This window comes from Microcebus murinus, chromosome 17 (genome assembly GCF_040939455.1).
Source record: "Microcebus murinus isolate Inina chromosome 17, M.murinus_Inina_mat1.0, whole genome shotgun sequence".
NCBI lineage: Eukaryota > Metazoa > Chordata > Mammalia > Primates > Cheirogaleidae > Microcebus > Microcebus murinus.
Window position 1 is genome coordinate 34,474,547 of NC_134120.1, and position 12,777 is coordinate 34,487,323.

The 12,777-nt window shown below is 44.3% G+C and overlaps 1 protein-coding gene across 3 annotated transcripts in view; it reads right to left on the reverse strand.

The window, feature by feature from the left end:
• Window positions 1–8,545, reverse strand: part of GALNT1 (polypeptide N-acetylgalactosaminyltransferase 1) — a 103,215-nt gene extending 94,670 nt beyond the window's left edge. For all 3 annotated transcript variants that reach the window (XM_075993531.1, XM_075993528.1, XM_075993529.1), the window contains exon 1: window positions 8,409–8,545. The gene's annotated coding sequence lies outside the window, so the exon portion shown is untranslated. The remainder of the gene's footprint in view (window positions 1–8,408) is intronic.
• Between the last annotated feature and the right edge of the window lie 4,232 nt (window positions 8,546–12,777).

Genomic DNA, 12,777 nt, shown 5'->3' on the forward strand with positions numbered 1-12,777 from the left:
TAGTAAGGTAGTCTAGTTTGGTAGCTGTGGTTAAGACCATAATCTCTGGAGCCAGACTGTCATGCTAAATGCAAAGACATGAGATAGGTACAGATCCCAGCTGCATCCCTTAACCTCTCCATGCCATCTACTTGTTATAAAGAGCAACTGAATTAATACAAGCAGAGCACTAAGAATAGTACTTGGTATGTGGCCAGAGCTACCTACACTGTGTTTTATTTGTGTTTTGCAGCCCAATCTCCACTTAGCAAGAGCCTACATTTCAGTCTGTCTGAACCAATTCACAGTTCCCCTAATACTCCTTAAACTTTCCCATCTGAGGTGAGAGCCCACCACAGCCAAAGACCAGCTGATAGGCTGCCGAGGTACATTCCCTCCTCTAACTCTAAAGCATTTCCAGTCAAAAGCTTCTGCCACAAAGGTCCTTTCTGTCCAGGAGTGTCTATACTCCCATGCACTGAAACGCTGCTCATCAAAAAATTTCCAGCCCTATCCAAAGACTCTCAGTCTACAATTAGCCACCCTCTTCTTGCCTCTACTTTCTCATTCCTCTCCCAATTTTCTGATCAGACCACCCTACCCCCATTTTCTGTCCTCAGTGGCAGAGCTGTTTCAGTTATCTTTTGCCCCTAATCTAGGTAAAAGTTGGAACTATCATAAAACAAACATAAGACAACTCTGAGTGTGGAGAGAGGGAGGCACACTGGCTAGAGATCCCAGGCCCCAAGGAACAACAAAACGGTGAGTTCCCTGGGATTTATTTTTGCCTCATATATTCCTCATATACCCAGATTTGGAGCTGAAAATATATCTGCACCTCCACCCCAACGGTGATAAAATACCTATACAGAAAATAAGTAAAGACACAGAACTCCACCGCATCATCTACCAACAGGATCTAATTGACACTTACAGAATATTCCACCCAACAACAACAGAAAACATATTTTATTCAGGAGCCAACAAAACGTATACCAAGACAGACCATATCTGGGCCGTAAAACAAACTTCAATAAATTTAAAAGAACTGAAATCATCAAATCATCACACAGAGTGTGTTCTCCAGTCACAATGGAATCAAACTGGAAGCCAAAAACAGAAAGGTAACATGAAAATCATCAAACACTTGAAATCTAGGTAGTACACTTCAGAATAATCCATGGGTTAAAGTGGAATTCTCAACAGAAATAAAAATACACACTGAATTTTTTTTTTTTTTTTTTTTTTTGAGACAGAGTCTCACTTTGGTGCCCAGGCTAGACTGAGTGCCGTGGTGTCAGCCTAGCTCACAGCAACCTCAAACTCCTGGGCTCAAGCGATCCTACTGCCTCAGCCTCCCGAGTAGCTGGGACTACAGGCATGTACCACCATGCCCGGCTAATTTTTTCTATATATATTAGCTGGCCAATGAATTTCTTTCTATTTATAGTAGAGACGGGGTCTCACTCTTGCTCAGGTTGGTTTCGAACACCTGGCCTTGAGCAATCCACCCGCCTCGGCCTCCCAGAGTGCTAGGATTACAGGCGTGAGCCACTGCACCCGGCCTACACACTGAATTTAATAAAAATAAAAAATTATAACATATCAAAATTTGTGGGACACAGCTAAAACAGTGCTGAGAGGGAAACTTATAGTGCTATATGTCCTTACAAATATAAACGTAAAATTCTCAACAACATATCAGTAAATAGAATTCAACAATGTATTATCAAAAAAATTATACACTATGACCAGGTAAGGCTTATTCCATGGATGGATGTAAGGCTGGCTCGATATTTAAAAATCAGCAAAAACAAACAAAAAAACCCCAGAAACAATCAATATAATCCACCATATCAATAGGCTAAAGAAGAAAAAATCACATGATCAAATCAACTGATGCACAAAAAACACTTAAAAAAATTCAGTATCCACTCGTGATAAAAACTCTCAGAAAGATAGGAACAGAGCGGGGAACTTCCTCAACTTGATAAAGAGCATCTGCAAAAACCCTACAGTTAGGCCAGGCCCGGTGGCTCACACCTGTAATCCTAGCACTCTGGGAGGCCAAGACGGGTGGATTGCTCGAGGTCAGGAGTTCAAAACCAGCCTGAGCAAGGGCGAGACTCCGTCTCTACCATAAATAGAAAGAAATTAATTGGCCAACATATATATAGAAAAAATTAGCCGGGCGTGGTGGCACATGCCTGTAGTCCCAGCTACTCAGGAGGCTGAGGCAGCAGGATTGCTTGAGCCCCAGGAGTTTGAGGTTGCTGTGAGCTAGGCTGACACCACGGCACTCACTCTAGCCAGGGCAACAAAGCGAGACTCTGTCTCAAAAAAAAAAAAAAAACCCTACAGTTAACATTATACTTAATGGTTAAAGACTGATATCCCCTAAAATCAGGAACAAGATTATCCTTTGTCACCATTTTTATTCAACATAGTACTGGCAGTAAGGCAAGAAAAGGAAATTAAAAGTATGGAGATTAAAAAGAAAGAAATTAGGCCGGGCGCTGTGGCTCACGCCTGTAATCCTAGCTCTTGGGAGGCCGAGGCGGGCGGATTGCTCAAGGTCAGGAGTTCAAAACCAGCCTGAGCAAGAGCGAGACCCCGTCTCTACTATAAATAGAAAGAAATTAATTGGCCAACTGATATATATATATAAAAAATTAGCCGGGCATGGTGGCGCATGCCTGTAGTCCCAGCTACCCGGGAGGCTGAGGCAGAAGGATCACTCGAGCCCAGGAGTTTGAGGTTGCTGTGAGCTAGGACGCCACGGCACTCACTCTAGGCTGGGCAACAAAGCGAGACTCTGTCTCAAAAAAAAAAAAAAAGAAAAAAAGAAATTAAAGTGTCCCTATTTACAGGTGACATGGTTGGTTGTCTATATAAAAATCCCAATGACTCCACAGAAAAACTCCCATAACTAATAAGTGGGTTCAGCAAGATTGTGGAATACAAGATCAACATATGAAAGCTAATTATATTTCTACATACTAGCAATGGGCACCAAAAGTAAAAATACAATTCCATTTATAATTGCTATTTTTAAAAAAAGGAAATATTTACATACAAATCTAATGAAACAAATCTAATAAAATCAAACAAAACATACACAGGACCTATATGATAAAACTACACAATGCTGATGAAAAAAATCAAATATCTAAATAAATTAAGAGACAAATTGTGTGCATAGAAGGCAAAATGCAACAAGAAAGATGTCAATTCTCCCTGATTGATACAGATCTAATGCAATTCTATCAAAATTCCAGCAATATTTTTGGTAGATATAAACAAGATTATTCCACAATTTCTATGGAAAGGCAAAGAAACTAGAATAGCTAAAATAACTTTGGGGAAAAAAGAACATGGAAGGAATCAGTCTACCCCATTTTAAGATTTATCATACAGCTACAGTAACCAAGACTGTGTGACAATGATGGAGGGACAGACACATACATCAGTGGAACAGAATCAGAGAATCCAGAAACAGACTCATACAAATAAGACAGCCTTTTCAACAAATGACTCTGAAACAACTGGACATCCACAGGCCAAAAAAAAAAAAAAAAAAAAAAACCATTGATACAAATCTCATGCAAAAAGTAACTCAAAATGAATCATGTAAAACCATAAAACCTTTACGGAAGGAAAAAAAAAAGCCTAGAAGAAAATCTTTAGGATCTAGGCTGGGGCAAAGAGTTCCTAGACTTGACATCAAAAGCATGATCCATAAAAGAATAAATTGAACAAAAGACTTCAACAAAATTAAAAACTTTTGCTCTGCAACAGGCCTATTGAGGGGATGACAAAATAAGCTACAAACAACATATCTGACAAAGGACCAGCATCTAAAATATATAAAGAACTCTCAAAACTCAATAGTAAAAATGACAATCCAATTAGAAAATGAACAAAAGATAGTCTTCTGAAGAAAATATAGAAATGACAAATAAGCACATAAGAAGATGCTCCACATCATTAGCCATTAGGGAAATGTACATTAAAACCACAATCAGATATTACTACATATCTATCACAATGGCTAAAATAAAAAAAATTAAAAACACGTGACTAAATGCAGGGAAACTGATCAGTTATACATCAATGGTGGGATTGTAAAATATTCTAGCCACTCTAGAAAATAGTTTGTCAGGTGTTTTTTTTGAGACAAAGTCTCACTTTGTTGTCCAGGCTAGAGTGAGTGCCGTGGCATCAGCCTAGCTCACGGCAACCTCAAACTCCTGGGCTCGAGCGATCCTCCTGCCTCAGCCTCCCGAGTAGCTGGGACTACAGGCATGCGCCACCATGCCCGGCTAATTTTTTATATATATATCAGTTGGCCAATTAATTTCTTTCTATTTATAGTAGAGACGGGGTCTCGCTCTTGCTCAGGCTGGTTTTGAACTCCTGACCTTGAGCAATTTGCCCGCCTCAGCCTCCCAGAGAGCTAGGATTACAGGCGTGAGCCACATCGCCCGGCCAGTTTGTCAGTTTTTTAAAAAACTAAACATGCAATTACTGCACAATGCAACAATTGCACTCCATGGCTATTCTCCCAGAGAAATACAGACTTATGTTCACACAAAAACTTGTACACAAATGCTTATAGCAGCTTTATCTTTATAGTCAAAACTGGAAATAACCATATATTCAACAGGTGAATGGTTAAAAGAACCATAAGAGTAAATCTGTGCTATGGAATACTACTTAGCAATAAAAAAGAAGCAACTATTGATTCATGTAACAACCTGAATCAATCTCTGGAGAATTATGCTGAGGGGGAGGAGGGCAGGAGGACCAATTCCAAAAGGCAATTATTTTATGATTCCATTTATAAAACATTCTTGAAATGACAAAATTATAGAAATGGAGAAAAGATTACCGATTGTCAGGGTTTAAGATGGGAGTGGAAGTAGTCTTGGCTATAAAAATGCAACATAAGGACTTGCAGCCAAGGAAATGTTCTGTATTTTGACTATCAATCACTGTCACTATCATGGGTCTGATATTGTACTATAGTTTTACATGATACCATTGTGAGCAACTGGGTAGAGGGTACTTGGGCTCTTTATGAACTGTTTCTTATAACCACATGTGGATCTATAATTGCCTCACCACAAAAAGTTTAGTTTAAAAAAAAAAATCACTGGACCTTCACTCACTGTTCTTTAAGTAAGGATCATCACCCAAATATGAACACTTCACAATGACTCTACCTCTCACCCGTTATTAAACCTAGCTTCATGCTAGACTAAGTGAGGACACAGATATAAATGCAGTCCTATCCGTACCCTTAAACACCACACACTTCAAGGAGATTGACAAACACAAGCATAGACAAACACCGTGCATGACTCCATAAAGGATAGAGGATTTGAGCAAATCTATGAACGAGAGACAAGTGGAGGTGGAGAGGGGACATCTTGGGAAGGAGAAGAAATCATATATAAAGGTACAGAGCAAGAAATAAACACAGTGCGTAAGGGGCATGTGTGTGTTGTGAAATAACAGGAAGATGGGATAAGCAGTGTAGTGTAATTACGGAGGGTCCCCAGAAGCTGGCTACAGGAGTTCCAACGTCATGTACCCAGAGAAGCCCTCCTCACCAACCCAGCCGACCTAAAGCAGCAGCTCCCTCGCCACCCTCTCCAGTGCCCTTGACTTCTTTATAGCACTCATCACAAGCTGTAATCATTATGTACTTATTTGCATGTTTATTTAATGTTGTCCAACCCCCAGTTATCTTGAGACTATAGCACTGGACTTGAGTTGGCACACATCAATCACTCAATAAGCATTAATTGAATAAATGAACAAACGATAAGTATTGACTCCTAGCTCTCTTCTTTCTATGCAGCTGCCCCACTCCTCTTCCCCATTACCTGTTGCATTTGTCCCTCTGTGACCTACTGTCTCTTTGATCTCTCATCTTTCCTTCCTTCTCCACTTTAGCCCAGCTCTTAACCCATCAGAAAAGACTCAGTGTATTTTAAAACAGTGGTTCACAATTGCAATAGTGTAACGCTTTTCTAAATCTCAACCAATTAGGAACTGTATCCAAGAAATCTGTTACTGAAAACAGTACTAAAGTTGTATATTGTTACATAAGCATGATAGAAGTATATATTACATAAATAAATAAGTAAAAGCAGAAATAGGGTTATCCCTGTTGTGGCCTTACTTTTCAGAGTATGAGAGCCTTTTCCCAGAACTGAATGATCCTATCTGGTCTATGGAAAGCTGTCCATCAAAGAAAGCCAGGACAACACTCCTCAAGGATACCAAAGTCATGAAAAACCAGGAAAGACTGAGAAACTGTCACAGACCAAAGACTAAGGAAACATGATGCCTAAATACAATGCAATACCTTGGATTGGATCCTAGAACAGAAAGAGGATATTAATGGAAAAACTGGTGAAATCCAAATAATGTCTGGAATTTAGTTGTTTAAAAAGCTATATAAAAGGCATGAACATGATTAAGCTTCAAATCTATTAATATTATTTTATATTATTAAAAAGTTAGGGCATGCAAGTGAGCCAGAAACAAAACTCCGGTCAGGGTAGCCTGGGCTTCCACCTGAAAAGCTACAAGTAGATCTATTTTCCTTTTGCTTCTGGTACCATGCTCTCACCTGATGTCATCCATGAGATTACCTTGCCAGTAACTGCTAACTAACAACCAGTTTTAACTATTCCAGCATATTCATTTGTTTACACAACAATCATTTACTGAGTGCCAACTGCTTACTAGGTACTGTAAAATCTCTAGGGATATATGGCTTGAAAAGGAAGCCACAATTTCTGCTCACATAAAGCTTAACTCTATTGAGAAAGCTAGGCATTTAACAAGCATTTGCATAAATGGTGAGTGCTCCCAGGAGTTTCGCAGCCCACTGCTTAAAAGAGGCACCAAACCAACCATAAGAACATTCATTAAACCCAGTTATCACTGGCATTCTGAATAAAGGCCTCCAGACTTTAAAGTGCACACAAATAATGTGAAATCTTGTTAAAGCAGATGCTGATTCAGTTGATGTGAGCTGAGGCCTGAGATTCTGCATTTCTTTCAGACTCCGAGGTGACAGAGAGGTTGCTGGTACAGGAACCACACTGTGGAATAGCAAGGCTCTGAAGTACCATGGAAACAACCTCAAACTATCACGTAAGATGCAAGCTCCATAAAAACAACGGCATTTTGTCTTTCTTATTCACCACAGTACCCAGAACTTAAAACTGTGCCTCACAGACAGATGGCACCCAATAAATATTTATTTATGGGATAAATAAATGTATGGTCTAGATCAGCGCTGTTCAATTGTAGCCACATCCTGCTATGGAACACTCGAAATGTGGCTAGTGTGACTAAGGATCTGAGTTTCTTTAAATTTAAATTTCAATAGCCACGTGTGGTTAGTGGCTACTACACTGGGCAATCCAGGTGTAGACACAGACGCGATGTAAAGAGGTTTGAATCCCAACTCTGCCCTTAGCTTGTGACCTGCAAAGTTACAACTTCTTAGGGCCTTAACTTCTTCATCTATTGAAATAAACACAAGACCTCCTAACTCTCAGGGTTCTTGACGTGAATTTTTACAATGCAATGCATTAAACATAAGGTGTAATTGCGCTGACATTCTCTGCCCTCCACAAGCAGTTCACAAAGACTACTTTGCCTATTGCCCACGCCTGCCAAAAAATGCCAAGAGGAGTTTGGCTGATGGGTTGGTTAGCTCAGTGGCTTTGAGAATCAGGACAAGGTCATAAATTCGGAGTGGGGGGAAAACCGTCCCTTAGCAAAGTTGACCAGGTAAGAGAGGCTATGACAATGCAAATCATCACAATTCCTGGTAAATCTTTAAATGAGCATCGTATTGGTCACGGGTGAGTAAATGACATTTCATTCATTCATTCTTCCAGGAAAGGCTGCCACATTACCTAAAGCCCGCTACTTCCCAAGCACAGACTTCGCTCATTCGGGGCCGCGTCCCCTCCGCGGGCAGCGGGTCGGGGGCCCCCACCCCGCGGGGCCGGCGCGTGCTCCCCTCCCCCGTCGCGCCGGTCCGGCGCGGGTCAGGCCGGCACCGCGGCTCCAAGTACCGCACGGCCGAACCCAGAAGCCATGTTTAGCTATATTTTTGTCAATAAAACAAACTTCCGTCTTCTAAAGAAAAACGGTTTCAACTCAATGTCAAACTAGGACGGAAACTCGCTGCTCGTCGCAGCTGCCACCCGGAGCTGCCGCGCGCCCAGCGGCCCCGGGGTCCGCGCCCCGAACCTGCGCCGAGCCCGCCCGCGCCCCGGCCCGCGGCGGCGCCGGCCACAAAGGGACCGGGACGCGGACGCGGCCGGGCCTCCTCCGCCTCCTCCGGCCCCGCGCGGGCGGCCCGGCTCCCGGACGGCGGCGCGGCGGACACTCACCTGGCTCCGCGCGCGGCGGCGGCGGGCGCTCCTCGGGGCCGGCCCGGGCGGTCGCGGCGCGGTCCCGCGGGCCGCAGCGCGGGCGCTACTCTCGGGCCGCCGTCCGCCGCGCCGCCTCCTCGGCCACTGCCGGCGGCTCCCCCGGCGGGCGGGCGGGCCCGGCTCGGGCCCCGCCTCCGCCGCGCCCGCCCCCGCCTCCGCGCCGGGCCTCGCGGGCGCGGCGCGCTACTCGGGGGGGCCCCGCATGCCGCCGCCGCTGCCGCTCGCTCGGGGCTGCCTCCGCGCCGCGGGCCGGGGCCGCAGGGCCGCCCGCAGGCCGCTCGGGCGCGGTCCGGGCTGCGCGCGGCGAGCCAGGCGGCGGCGGCCCGTGCGGCTGCGCGGGGGAGGCGGGGGCGCCGCGCGCGCGCGCCCGGATGCGCCGCCCCCCTGCGGCGAGCCCGCCTCGGGGCCACGCGCTGCCCCGGGCCCGGGAGGTCCCGGCGTCTGGCGGCGGCCTCCTCTCCCCAGCCACCCGCGGGCGGCGCGGAAGCGCGGCGCTGGGGCCGCGGCCCGGGCGCGGGCTCCGTCTGCGCTGGGCTCGGCCGGGCCGTCCCGGTGGTGGCCCCGAACCTGCGTACGGACAAAGAGGCTGCCGCAGCAAGTAGAGTAAGACTCGGGCCGTTTCACGTCGAGCAGGTCACCGGGTGGGAGAGGATGAGGGTGTCCTCGCCGCGCCGGGGAGGCCCTCGCATCGGTCCCCGGCTGGGCACAAGGCCGCCCTGACACGGTGGGGCCGTCCGCGGCGGCCGAGGAGGTCGGGGCCGAGGGACAGTGCGGCCCCGCGGAGCCCCGCGCCTGGCGACCGGGATGCAGAAGGTCCGGACCGAGAGTGGGCGAGGAGAGGGGAGGCCACCGACCCCGCTGCCGGAAGAGGCAGCCGGGCCTTGGGGGCAGAGACGCCCGGGCCCCCTGCAGAACGGGGACTGTTGGGGGAGTCTTGCCCTGACAGGGGCCCTTCCACTGTGGCCCCTTGGGAAACACTCACCTGCTACAAGTTCTAATGCTCACCCGTGCCCAACCCTGAAGAGTAGAATACAAAACCTTGGCTCGCTATGCCTTGTGAGTACACAAGGCATAACCAACCCCAACAATTCTTTTAATAAATTAATATTTTGCTTAAATCATTCAGAGGTTTGTGTCTTGTTGTTTGCCATCAAAGAGCTGGAATAAGAGGCCACTCAATTATTTTTATTATTTAAATGGCCCCGTCTTAAACTTTGTATGTTGTATAGGTTCATGTAACCAAAAGACTATAAGCAAAAAAAAAAAAATTTACTGAAGATTATCTCTGGAATTTTACTATCCTGTTTTGTGCTTATCTATATCTTCCAAGTATTCTAAAATAAAAGTAAAAAGTTACTATTTTTAAAGTGCTTACATAATATTTTGAAACAAAGTCAATCGTGGTTAGCCTGTTAATGTTCCACAAGGAAACTTCACTTTGAAATAAAGTTGTAGTCTTTAAAAAATACTGTATCAAAAAAGAAGTACTCTATCTTGAGAGGAAAGATCTGCAAATCATCTGATAAAGGACTTGTATCCAGAATATATAAAGAACTCTTACAACTCATTAATATGACGAATAAGCCCATTTTAAATGGGCAAGAGGAGTGAATAGACATTTTACCAAAGATGATACTGAAATGATCAACAGCTACATAAAAGGATGTTTGACATCATTAGTCACTAGGGAAATGCAAACTGAAAGCACAATGGGAAGGCTCTTGACACCCACTACTATAGCTGTAATAAAAACAGATAATAACAAGTATTAATAAGGTGAAATTAGAGCCTTCTTACATTGCAGCCACATTGGAAAACAATTTTCCAAGTTTTTAAAAAGTTACATTAATACATAAAAGTACCATATGACCCAACAATTCCACTCCTAGGTATACACGAGAGGATTGAAAATACATTCATATGAAAACTTGCACATAAATATTAATAACAGTCTTAATTCACAATAACCAAAAAATAGAAACAATCCAATTGTGCAGAGACTGCTGAGTGGATATACAAAATGTGGTCTGTCTATACAGTTGAGAACTGTTCAGTAAAAAGGAATGCCTTCCATGAGTACCTTACTCAGAGAAGACACTACATAGAGGAACCTCAAAAACAGTAAGCTAAGAGGGAAAGCCAGGTCCAAAAGAGCCCATATTGTATGATTCTATTTATAGCCATGCCCTGAACAATGATTTTTTTTTGATCATTGATAGACCACCTATACTGTAGTGGTCACGTAAGATCATAATGAAGCTGAAAAATTCCTATCACCAAGTGATGTCCTAGTCTTCATAAGGTAGTAGTGCAACAACTTACCTTTTCTATATTTAGATGGATTTAGATACAAAGATACTTACCATTGTGTTACAATTGCCTATCATATTCAGTACAGTAGCATGCTGTACAGGTCTGTAGTCTATACCACATTGCCACATACCTAGGTGTGTAGTAGGCTATACCATCTAGGTTGATGTAAGTATACTCTTTCAGGTTCACACAAGGAGGAAATTGCCTAATGATTCATTTCTCAGAACATATCGCTGTTGTTAAATGACACGTGCCTATATATGAAATGTTGAGAAATGGCAAATTTGTATGGGCAGTTGATTAGTGATTGCCTAGAGCTGGGCTTAGAATGCACAGTGACTGCAAAGGGTAACAAGAGATCTATGCAGTGATAGAAATGTTCTAAACTGGATTGTAATGGTTGTACAATTCCGTGAACTTACTAAAAACTGGATCATGCACTTGAAATGTGAATTTTATGGTACATACTATTACCTTAATAAAGCAATTTTTTAAAAAGTTATCTGTGTACCATGAAGTAGCCCATGATGATAATACCTTTTAAAATCTGGTTACAAGTTCTTTGCAAGAAAAGATATCTTTAAAACAGATGGAAAATTGTGTGCTGTTTGCACACAATTGTGCGATGTAATAAAATGCACTTTTGGAAACTGGTTGTATATCCAAGCACAATTACCTTTCAACACCCCCATTCTACTTACTCCTATTCAATCAAAAATGTATCTTCACCTTTACCCAGTAAAAGAACAGGAAATGGGGTAGAAAAGGGTAAGCATGTTTGAGAGCAGGAGAGAATTGGATGTCTTACAAGAGAGTCAAGATTTGCCAAGAAGGAAGGAGTGAAAGGGCATAGATGAGGAAAATCAAAGTAAGGACGTGGACATACTCCTTGCCACTGTTAGTCTTGTTTCCATTTGGCTCTGCCCCAGGACTTGCTGGTTTCCTCCAGTTACACAGATGTGTGCCTTAGGGAGAGCACTGCCTTTGGATAGTGCTTATTATGAATAAGGCCTAGTGGTTTGTTCCCAGTTAGCTGGAAAGGAAAGGAATGGCACCTAGGATGGATTCAGGGTTTTTTATGTCGAGATATGGGAAATTGCCTGAAGCACGGGAAACTGCCCAAGAATGATTGACCCATGTGGTGGGAGGGAAGAAGAGAAGAGACCAGGTTGGTTATGAAGAATTGTACATTGAGCACCCATAGCTGCAGAAGAGCAGAAGATGGTGATGGCTCAAAGAGGGACAGGCAAAGACAAGTCCACACAAACGATGTGAAGTACACGGAATCACGAAGAATGCATAAACATTATCATTTTATGATTTTTTTACTCTGTTTTTGCTCTTGCAAAACAAAGGCCTAGTGGCCTTGCTTTGTGGCTGCAGCCTCAGGAACGTGGTTGTCCTTCCCCCTCTCACTGCATATTATATACTGCTTGGAGGCCCAGGAACAAGAGGGGGTAGATTGGGTAGAAGCAAGAGCCATGGTCCATTTTTCCACTGGGTGGGGATCGGATCATGTCAGCATGGCGAAGACAGTGCTGGGCAGAGGAAGGTGGCATCACAATCACTCAGGAAGCTGCCAAAGCCTTGGATCTGGTAATCAGAGCAGTACATTTTAGGCATTTGAGGGAGGCAGGGCAGGCAACTGTGACTAATAGTTGGAATATTGTGCTAGATGGCTGTATCCCAAACTCCCAAATCCTGGTGGCTTAGAGCAACACAAATTCCTTTCTGGCCTACACTCCACATCCTGCGAGGGTCAGTCAGGGCTCTACACATCACCGTGAGTCCGTGCTGAAGGACAACCCACAGCAGCACATGGCTCCTCACAGGGAGACATTAGGAGGGCACGCGGAAAATTGTGCACAGTCTCTTAATGCTTCCTCCCCAAGCATCTCTGTTCTGCATGCATTTCAATGGTCAACCAAATCCCGAAATGGAATCAATCCCAGCATGCCCCCAGAAAACAGAGAGCTGGGGATATTTGGATTGCAATATTGATGATTGTCAAAAG